The sequence below is a fragment of the Oreochromis niloticus genome, linkage group LG3, assembly GCF_001858045.2.
Source record: "Oreochromis niloticus isolate F11D_XX linkage group LG3, O_niloticus_UMD_NMBU, whole genome shotgun sequence".
In the NCBI taxonomy this organism is placed as follows: Eukaryota; Metazoa; Chordata; class Actinopteri; order Cichliformes; family Cichlidae; genus Oreochromis; species Oreochromis niloticus.
In genome coordinates this window covers 51,220,648-51,229,998 of record NC_031967.2, presented here as the reverse complement: position 1 = coordinate 51,229,998, position 9,351 = coordinate 51,220,648, and the positions used below count along the sequence as shown (strand labels likewise).

At 41.9% G+C, this 9,351-nt stretch overlaps 1 long non-coding RNA gene across 1 annotated transcript; it reads left to right on the top strand.

The window, feature by feature from the left end:
• The first annotated feature begins 2,462 nt into the window (after window positions 1-2,462).
• LOC112846440 (uncharacterized) lies at window positions 2,463-3,097 on the top strand. The gene is made up of 2 exons (XR_003219397.1): window positions 2,463-2,644; window positions 2,972-3,097. It is a non-coding gene; the product is annotated as an uncharacterized LOC112846440 (long non-coding RNA).
• Window positions 3,098-9,351: the final 6,254 nt, after the last annotated feature.

Below are 9,351 nucleotides of genomic sequence, written 5' to 3'. Positions count from 1 at the left end.
CATGCTAGGCCAGGTGTATGCTAATAGAGAAAGAGTTACCTAAAGAGTTGTGGACGCAGTGCAAACAGCAGCTGTAGTGAGGAACAGATGCTTTAACAGACGCACAGAACAGACACCATATTTAATACTGACAGGAAGAAGGCCAAACCTTTCCAGGATGCAGACATTTGGGTCAGTGTGTTATGCCTACCTACAGGCAGAACAAGAGAAAACTAGACTCAAGGTGTGAGAAAGGGATTTTTGTTGGATATGACAAGAACAGTCCAGCTTATATGGTTTACTACCCAGACAGTGGGAAAGTACAGAAGCATAGACTGGTGAAGTTTGAGACCAAAACAAGAGTAGAGAGACAAACACAGACTGACAAGGTGCCAGATGATGAGGGTGACTTTGAGACACAAAACAGGTTCACCAAAACCAGAGAAAAGACTGATGTGAGTACAGAACACACAGATACTCAGGAACAGATCCCAGTAAGCATGTCTGAGATGAGCAGCCAGTCACAGGAGAATGAATACGACTGCGAGGCTGCAAGGTATCCTTCCAGAGTAAGAAAAAGGCCTGGGTATTTAAGTGAATATGTTACTGACAAAGAGGATTGTGATCAAATACTCACAAACATGGATTATTGTTACAGAGCAGGGCTCTAGACCAACTTTTTGACATGGGCGCACCGGTGCGCCTAACTTTAAAAATTTAGGCGTACCGGCACAAAAGTTAGGCACACTCAAATTTTTCAACCGCATCGCTTAACACCACAGTTTTACATGTGCACTTTCTTTGGGGGGGGAAGTCCATACAGACAATATTCATTTCTAAATTATTAACTAACAAACTTGTGCTTAAATTGCTTTGTCAATATTGTAGAAAATGTTAAACTTAATCATCATCTTGGCTCCTCTGACGACCTGTTTGCTGCTGCCTGCTGCTGAAAGGCAGGGGGAGAGGGGACACTTTGGCAGTGCATTTATTGCAGCATATAATGTGTTTTCTGGATACATTGCTTACACTGTTACACTGTTTTTTCAGCATTCAAAGATTGATGGCACCGTGTCAGAGCTGGCTATGAATTTCAGACGGATCAGTCCTTAACAAAAAAGTTATCAATAGTTCTTTTCATCTTTTCTTATTACCCACAACTACATCCACTTCTGTCGGGCCTAGGCTGCTCACTAGGGCTGGGTATCATCACTGATTTCTATAATCCATTCGATTCCGGTTCTCAAAGTCCTGATTCGATTCAATTTAGCCTCAGACAGTCAGAAATATTATAATTCTGATCATTTATCAGTACTGATACACATGAGACTTCATCAGAATTGTGAACATCACAGCAGATGCCTTTGTGTCAAAGTAACTGAGAATAAAACACAGAAAAACATGAAGGAGATTTTCCTGGTCTGGCGTTTTATAGCAGATAACCTTGAAAATATTCTGCAATTTTGCATAATTTTAAGAAGTTTAAATTTCTTCAGTATTGAACAGCAGAAATTAGGCTTTCTTGTCCGAGGTCATTTAAGTGAAAAAAAAGAAAAGAAAAAGATAGCGGCCGACAGCGCTGTAAACAACAGTAGACTGGTGGGTAATAAGCGAATAAATAATGCAGAAAACAGAGATTTGAGACGGGAAACTGTTCTTGAAGTACAGGGAGAGAGAGAGAGAGCTGTGCATGAAGTGTGATTTTTATCGTGGTGGAAGCAAAACAGCAAAAGTCAGAGGGCATTCATGACGACATTGATCAAATGTGAAGCGTAGTTTGCTGCTTCTTTTGCTGCTGGCTCGGCGAATTTTGGTTGGAGAGAGACAAAACCTGCAGTTTAGAATCTAGCACAAAAAAGACGGAAACACAGCGCGGACCCGACGCATCAGAATCGCTAAGCTCCGACAGCGTGTCCGTGTTCGGGCCGTGGGGTGAGAAAGCCGAGAAAGACAAAGCTGATTCTGATGTGTCGGGTCCGCTCTGTGTTTACGTCTTTGTGTGGAATCCGTTAATGAATTGATATCGCTTTATTCAAGCTACTCACCTCTCTCTTCCACCTGCACTTTCAACTGGACCACGGCCAATCAGAGAGGTCCCGCCCCTGACTATCTCTGATTGGTTTAGTCCATGATAGGGGCATAATGTGTGTCTGTTGTTGACCACACGGAGAGTTGTAGAGATTTTTTTTTTTTTTGTTACCCGAAAATATTTGGTCGCACCGGTGCGACCAAATATTTTTTTTTAGTCGCACCACTGAAAAATTTGGTCGCACTCTAGAGCCCTGTTACAGAGCAATGTGTAACATACCCCAAGGAAGCCATCAATTCATCTAACTCAGAGAAATCTGTCAGTGCAATGGATGAGGAGATGCAGTCACTAAAAGAAAATGACACATTTACCTTAACCACTTTTCCTGAGGGTAAGAAGACAGTGGGGGGTAGATGGGTGTACGCTAGGTGTACAAAAGGCCCCGTAGTTGTGAGTTTTATTCTGTTCAGTTGTTCGCCTGTAGTTTCTTAGAGTGGCCAGTAGAGGTCACCCCACCGCTTTGTATGAGAGAGGATTCGGGCAGGGAGATACGTGGGTGAGATATATGAGCGTTTCCGCTCCCGATTACCGGCGGAGAAGTGGTCATTTCGTGAGAAGTGTGCGTTACTGAGCAACGTAAGTCTGTGATGTGTGAGGGTGTGGGGATAAGATGCGTTTGTGACTGTAATCTAAGTTAGAGGGGAAATGACTATGTTTCTGTCTGTGTCGCTAGCGAGTGCTAAGCGGAGCTAAGCTAAGCTAGGCTAGCTCTCCTGCCGTGTGATTGGGGATAACTGTGTACTGGGTTAGCTCAGTGGGTTTATATGTGAGACGTGGGTAATATATGGCTTATGGTAGCAAAGGGGATGTTAGTTTATTTCCCACCTGTGTTTCTGTTGATGTACTCTTAGTTACCATTGTGAACATTTCAGTGATGTACTGTTTTCTTTCTGTTCATTTCAGAGACCACACACACACACACACCCCGCTCATATCCACACCAATGCACCTAAACTTGTATGTAACACCTGCTCCTCTGACAAGCCTGTTACCTCTGACCGGGTGAAGGCAATACAAGCGTCTAAACCATCCTCAGTGTCCTCATTGTCTCCTTCCTGAATATCCATCCGGGCCTAGAGTAGTGTTCTGGCCGACACTCCGGGGAGTGGTGGCTGCAAACCCGAATCAACACCTTACAGTCCTCCCATTCCGGGTTATCTACCCAACACTAGGGATGGGTACCGGTATCCGGTGCCATGATGGCACCGGTTCTGACATAAACGGTAGTAACCAGACCGAAAAGCAGCGCACATTTCGGTGCTTTTTTTTCCTGAGCTGTGATGACTTTAGATTCTAGCCAATCATTTTACGTTTCCGAGGATAGTAGGCGGGCCCAGGTACGTACGTTCTTTTAGAGCAGAGCTACAGATTAAAAATGCCCAAGGCGAAGCGGTCAAAAGTCTGGCTGTACTTCACAGGAAAAGATGCAAACTCAGCAGCCTGCAACAAGTGCTTTAAGGTGATACTGTGATACTGTCAAAGGAGGTAACACCTCGAATCTGATGAAACACCTGGCGACGCATAGCGTTTTTTTTAAAAGCCGAGAAATGTGCCATATTTCATAGCTTGCTGCGAGACCTCACACCGTGTGTGGCTGCCTGTTATCAGACCCGGAGTTAGCAACATCCCCCAAAAACCCGAAGAGTAGAGTCCTGGCCCCTAGCCCTGCCAGTGTAGCAGAAATGATGAGGATGATGATGGCAGCAGCAGCCGTTCTTCTCTGCGTGAGTAGCTTAATGTTGTTCGTGTGTAATTAACGTTGAGTACGCTAACCACGTTATTACATTAATGCATGTAAGGTGAACTAGCAAACATCATCATAGCTACATGCGGCTGTCTTCTTGTTTGATGGCAGATACTCCCTTCACCCTGGCCAAAAAGGCTAAAATGACCAAAGAAAAAGTGGAAAACAGTTAAACATGAGAGGTTTTTGGACAGTTTGTGTTTTTTCCATTGTTTAAGCACTGCTTCCAGCCAAGAGTGATACCATATATGCCCCATAGCTGCAGAAAAGGCTAACATTGTTATCTTTTTACAAAAAAACAGCTGAACATGAGAGGTTTTTGGACCAATTTTGTGTTCTCCATTCTTTAAGCACCGGTTTGAGCACCGTTTAAGCACCGGCACCGTTTCAAAAGTACCGGTTTGGCACCGGTATCGGATAAAACCTAAACGATACCCATCCCTAGTGTACGCAGTCAAAAACAATGTTGATGGATCTGAGAAGTACAAGGCACGTTATGTTGCTAAAGGATACAGTCAGAAGATGGGTGTGGATTATGAAGAAACATTTTCCCCTACTGCTAACCTGACTAGTATCAGAGTGTTGTTAAATCCTCCCAATTCTTTCAACCTTGGGCTGAAGGAAGGACAACACTAGGTGTGTAAATGCTCAATCAACAATCTCTTTATTCCAAACAATTCTCATTATTCCATACAAACACTTTTGCGCATTAACCATCCGGAGGGGAGATGAGCGCGGGAGGGTGTCCGCCTGATCTCGAAGTGTCTGAGCGTTTCTCACATTCTTACAGCTTCAGCCCCCCTCCAAACTAAGCATTCACATTCTTTCTCTCTTACGGCGCCTAAGTGACGGCCTTGGCTTACTGTTTTATCTCCTCCTGATGAGATGGGGCAGAAAACCTCTACAGTATGTTCTGTTCTCTTCTAATCAGTATTTCTTATAACTCAGCAGTATTATGCATCATGAAACAATATCATTCATTCACAATAAATCAGCATGTAATAATGTAATACAAATCAGTTTAAATCTAATAGTTCTCTAATAGTTACCACCTCTTCAGGAGAATAATGCGAACTAAAACTACATAATAATTTCACAATCTTTAATTAGGGGTATAACGTGGCATAAGATAATATAATAATCTCACAATTCCCCCTTTGATCTCTTTTTAAAGAGATCACTTACATCTTGCAATCCAGTTTTGCGAGAACTATTTCTTCTTGCCCCTATGGCCCTCTGTCCCCCTTTAACAGGATGACCATATGTGGGATGACCTCTGTGTTTAGGCAATTCAGATGCAAGAGAAACAATGGTTACAACAACAGTAGTTACAGATGACACTCCCATCACTCTCCAGTTCTCCCACAACTTTATTTTGGTGCTCCAGTTTTCCCCAACCTCATCTTGGTGCTACCTTGTACCTTTCCACGTACTCAGACTAGAACCTCTGTCTAAGGAGCTCTGTCTTTATTTTATTTCTGCAGCTACCAGTGTCTTCCAGTCGGGTGATTCTCTGCTCCTCTTCTTTCTTCGACCTCAGGGGTTAGACCACCCTTCAGTCGTTGCACAGATCAGGGGATTATTCTGCCCCTATTTCAAACAAAGATCTGTGTGTTCTGGGGTCACAGCTGTGTCCCCCTTTTTACCAAGAGCCTCTCGAACCTCCTTGTTCTGGTGTTCCTGGATTTCTGCCAACCCCTTCATGGTTATTGCTGTGCTTCTGGAATCCATCCTCTTGAGGTGACTAGCAGGAGCCCAAATTGCATGACCCCTGACCCCAGTTGTTGTCTTGGCAGTCTCTGTGTCTGTCTCTGCTGCGAAGGATCCTCATATCTCCGTGACCTCGTCTGGTGTCTGTTCCCTTCTCTGTAAGGCAGAAACCAAAACACCTCTCTGCCTAGCCTTGATAATCTAATGTTGTTATCCATTGTTCTTCTAGTGATTCAAAGGTGGTTTAGCATATCATGTTCAGGACTCTCTGACCCAGGGACTCATTCTAATCATAATCTATGTGCATTTACCCCTCTGCACTCAAAGTCATTTCCTACAGTTTATCAGTCCGGACAGTCACGCCGAACGAAGCTTATGACCTTCTAAAGACTGAGTGCCAACTTATTATGAGCACATTTGCAATGTGTGTATGAAATTAATTATAAAACATTCTCAATCTTAACATTTTCCCTCCTTTCACCAAAAGCATGTTTCATTCAACCTGCCATCCCATGGTTTCCCCTCCAGTGTGATACTCAGCTTCTCGTGAACACAGGCATTTTATCTTCTAAACGCTATTCAGTTTATTTTAATCCTTAAAGCTTAAACATGAAAATAATGATATATGCTTCTCACTGGTTATCTTGAAAAAGTCTGGGAACTTTTGGGTCATTCTAAGCTTTACCATACCTAAATTATTAAAGACACAAATAAAGTCATAAAAATGATCATAAAACCATTGTTTCATGTTGAAACTCGACTTCCCCCCTTTTTGACACTCCCATGTGTCAGTTCACTGAAGCTAGAAATGAAAAGAAACCATTAGTAACATCATCTCTCAGAAAACATCAGAAATTCTCCTCTCGAGTATCGTTGCTCCAGCCTTGCCATCTTGTGTTGGGGAATGAAATCAGTTTAATTATGTTAAATCTGTTGAACTCCTGGCTTGGCCCAGAGCCTGCATCCGCAGAACTGCCTAGAAACAAAACTTGTGTGTTAATATGAACTTCACATTTATAACTTCATTTTTCCCCACTGTCTTTCCCTCACTGACCACAGCAGGGGAATTTATGTCTTGATTCAGCCATGAATCCAGCTCACCTGATTCATCACTGAGCCCAACCGTCTCTGGTATCTGATAGTGTGGCACTGCATATTCTTCCCTTAATGTCACTGTTTTTCAATCTGTTAATTAGAGTCCTTAAACATGAGATAGACCGCGTCCACAATAAGTCAATACAGCTGTGAATGTGGCCAATTATCAATCAATTACCAATCAATGATAAAATAATAGCTTTTATTTTATGCATGCTTTAGTCAACCACTCATCCAGAGGATCTTCAATCCCAGAAAATTCCTTCTCCTCATTTAATAAAGTCTGTCATCCTTGCATGCCCTGGTAACTGGCCCATCCAAAGCTGTATCATTTTGAAATATACATACAACAAGCCAAACCACACCTTGGTCACACCAACCCTTTTCCACTCTGTGGATGTCCAACGCCATCCTAGTCTGGACTGTCAAAGGTGACTTTAACGCCTACTGTTCTGACAGTCCTGTTTATTGAATTCCCTGGTCAGATTAGTCAATCTCTGCAAACTAGTATAAACATAATCAACATGGTCAACATTGTATTGCGTGTTATTTCACAATATTATAGATTCCAACGCTCCATCCTTATGTGGTTTGCTACATTATGTTTCTCTAGAACTCCACTCTGTCTCTAAATTTGACAGTGTTTGCTTGGTGTCAAATCAAGAATTTGACCATAAGTGAAATTTATGGTGTGATCACCCCCATCGGGGCTTACCTTTCCCACTTTTGGTGATACTCCTCCCTCGAACATTTGCAATTTCCCTCCTTTGGTGGCGAAAAACTGTTGGTGTGGTCAAGTGGGTGCTATAGGAAACAAAAACTCAGGACAGAACAATTATCAGTCATGTGCTTCATACAGAATTTGCATATATTTTGATTTCATATTGATCCTCTGAGTGTAATGGTACATTTTAATTTGAATTTATCAAAACTAAACACAATGGATTTTTCTTTCTTTACTTTGCTCTTGTTCTTTGCAGTACCACATCCTATCACACATCCCTGTCGGTTTTATTCTGCTTTTAAAATTATTGAGTATTTTAAGAGGGAACCTAAGTCACGCGGACCAGTGTGTGCCCAGCGCATCGCCGGAGCACCACTTCCTGCCATAAAGGACATCTACAGGAAGCGGTGTCTGAAAAGGGCTGGGAAAATCATCAAAGACCCCAGTCACCCATCACATGGACTCTTCACCCTCCTGCCCTCTGGGAGGCGCTACAGGAGCCTCCGGACTAAGACCACCAGGTACCGGAACAGCTTCTTCCCCACAGCTGTCAGACTCCTGAACTCTGCCTCCTGACATCTGACCCACATTAAACTCATGGACTGAACATACACACACCCACAACCACCTACACACATACACAATGGACAACCGTACCCTCAAACACACAATAATAACATGGATTGAACCACCACTCACAACCACTAGCACTTTATACAGCCTCTGTAGAAATTATCCACATATCTCACTTATCTTAACTGCACTACTGTATAGTTATGTGTAAATAATCATTCTGTACATACGATAATTTTTAATCCTACAACTGTTCATAACTTACATAGTTCACATTTCTGTATAACTGTATATCTCATATTTCTGTATAGTTTTTCATATTTATATCCTGTTCATAGCCTGTACATAGCTTGTACTCACTACAGCCTGTACATACTTATAGTTATAGAATATTCATAACATACTTCATACCGTGTACATTATAACATACCATAATAGACCCATTTCTGTAATATACTTACACATCTATATTATTGCTAATATATATTGTAATATATTTATATCATGGCTAAAGCACTTCTGGATGGATGCAAACTGCATTTCGTTGCCCTGTATCTGTGACATGTGCAATGACAATAAAGTTGAATTCTATTCTATTCTATTACATAACTCTATTTTGAACGTGACAATTCTGCCATTCCCCTATTATTCATAGATATTGTTAAAGTTTTGGCTAGTTTCCTCTATAAAATTTAATCAATTTTTACAGTGGCCTGCTATAGTTAATAGTAACATATTTTTCTCCACTGTAGCATTTGACATTCCCAACAATATAGTGTGATACCTTAATCAAAGCACAGCCAATAAAACACAACTTTGTTAATGCAAACATCAGTAACTCAAAATTAGCAGCCAAAGGGTTAAGTCTGCAGTTTCAGACTCTCATGTGAAGCTACAGTCTCCCCCTCTGGCCTCTCTTATCCTCCTGCAAAAAACAAAACAAGACAAAACATTCACCCTTTTCTTACCAGCTGAGTGAATTGTGTGTCGACACTTACACACTCGGTGCAGTTTTTGTCTCAGTATCAAGTCAGTCAAAACTTTTAGTCTACATCGTCCGTCCATCACAGTCCAGTCACATGCATTCATTCACACACATCCATACCAGATATTGCATACCAGAGTGTCACGCGCAACCTATTCGAGCATCCATCACCAGCAAGATGACGTCATCATTTTAAAAGGAAAACAATTCCTTGTTATTTTGGACTGGATTGACTCGCTGCAATCCTTTTAGACTCAGGACTTACCATCTCATGTGATCAGTGTCCCATATAACTGAATTTCTCCAAAGCCCATTATAATCATGGAGAAGCACACTTTGCGACTGTTTTCAGTAAGAATATTTCATAGCACTCTAAATTTCAATCTTTCAGGCCTGGTTTAAAGAGCTGATTGTTAAATCATGAACTCACAAAATATTACTACCGGTGGATC